Source organism: Nannospalax galili, unplaced genomic scaffold (assembly GCF_000622305.1).
Source record: "Nannospalax galili isolate Female #2095 unplaced genomic scaffold, S.galili_v1.0 scaffold870, whole genome shotgun sequence".
Lineage (NCBI taxonomy): Eukaryota > Metazoa > Chordata > Mammalia > Rodentia > Spalacidae > Nannospalax > Nannospalax galili.
In genome coordinates, this window is record NW_008329130.1 from 1,190,779 (window position 1) to 1,192,778 (window position 2,000).

The window sequence follows — 2,000 nt, forward strand, 5'->3', positions numbered from 1 at the left end:
AAACTTTGGAGATTTTTCTAACAGTGTTCAGATAGAAAAGTTGGGTGAAGTGATGGTTCCCAAAGGAACATTCCTGAAATTAAAATTTCAGGTGATTTTGTTTGGTTCCCAGCACAGGCCTTGCCCGCAAATTTGAGGAACTGGCGGCCGTCCTTGTGACTTTTAACTGGCCGTTGTGTCACCAGGTTTTGATATTAGAAAGATATAAAGATAGAGGTCTTTTGTCTACACCTGTACAGGGAGTCGGGGTCCGTTAGGGGGTCAAAGAAACCTTCGGCTAACACCAGGGAGTAGCCCTGGCCAGGAAGCGTCAGTTGTCTCTCTGTCCCTAGCGGTCCCACGCTAAGACTTCAGACCGGAAACAAAAGGAGGAAATTTAGAAGAGATTTTTGCTTCTCTCCTGGTGGGAGAGGTACTCACGAATCCTGCATTTCTGAGGGTACCAGCTCCTAGCTGGCACGAGGTTCAGAGGTTCCCACGTTGTGGCACCAGATATGGGGCGCGCTGGGTGCAAGGTGTGGGGTGTGTGGGTATCTGCTCCTGTGCTGCTTCCCTGCGTCTTCTGTGGCTGGCTTTGCCCAGCTGAGTCCCACCCTAATTTTACCTGTGCACTTTTCTCAAGATGCGAAATCCACCGGCCGCTGGATCACGCGGGAGAGTGTGAGGGCGGCTAAAGCTGGGATCCGTGAGTCGGTGACGGAAAGACAGCTCTTCCCGGGAAGGCTGGATCGTAGGCAGTGAGACAAGACTCAGCTCAGTCAGACTCAGTGTTACAGCTCTTTATTCAATGGCTCTGCGTGGCTCCAAGCCTCAGTGTCCCAGAGTGATCCAGCTCCTTCAATTACTGAGGGGAATAGAAACTTATACTGCGGAGGTGGTGGTAAAAGGCTTTAGCTGATAGGTACTTTGGGGATGCCTCATTTGCGTGTGGAAATGGGTTCCCGCCAGGCTGCCAAACTGCTTGAAAATCACACAGGAAAGCCTAATAGTTACAGAGCTGGAGGCTACATTCCTGTGGCTGCTACTTCACAAAGGAGTCAGAAAAATGCCGGGGAGACACCCTGCTGTGAAAGGAGTCTCTGCATATGGTTCTGAGCTCGTGAGCTATCCAGACATGAAGAAACTTCTACTTTACACAACAGAGATCCCCAACACTCACCTAGACTGAATTGGTAAAAGGAAAGCCAAAGGAGCCAGGGGCTCTCCCCAAAGCCTGAATGAGCTCCAAGGATCAGATCTTCAGAAAAAGAAAAAAATCTTGGTTAATTTGGGTCAACTCTATGGTCTTAAACACCCAAAAGGAAAGTATAACCACAGAATAAAATGATCAGTATATTTCTTTTAAAGTCGGAGAAATTGTACTTCTCAGATATTAGACTTAAAAGTTGATATGAGTAATTTTTCACCTTGATAATAAAAATGCCACTCTGATATGAGACTTCAGATCTTGGCCTAGTTCAACACTGCAGTGCCTATCTGCAAGCCAAGAAAGACAAGCCACTATTGTTCTTATCTAAAAAGTGATGGAATCAAACTAAAGCCCCCCAGGTTAAAGTGGATTCAAACCAAATCCCCCAGACCAAAGAAGAATATTCTGGGAAACTGTACAAGGAAGGAAGATGTAAAATTCTAACTGCTGAGAAAGAGCTGGCCTTTTCATGCTCCGTACACAAGCCGGACATCATCCGAAACTTCCCCCCTCCTACTGCTGCTGGCCCCCTCCCACTGCTGCCAGTTGTGGTTTGTGGTTTTTGCCTTTAAAGTCACCTGTAAGCTGAGCTCGGGGTTGCTGTTCTCTGTCTCCCTCCGAGTGAGGCAGGAGCCCGTCTGCGCAAACAATTAAATCCTCTTGCTTGTTGCATCTCCTGGTCTGAGGACTGAGTTATTGGGGTGCGGCCTCCCGTGGACATTGGGTACCCCAGTCTGGGGGGGGGTCCTACATTTGGGGGCTCGTCCGGGATTTGGTTGCCCCCAGACCCATTTCCTCAGATCAGCAGGAG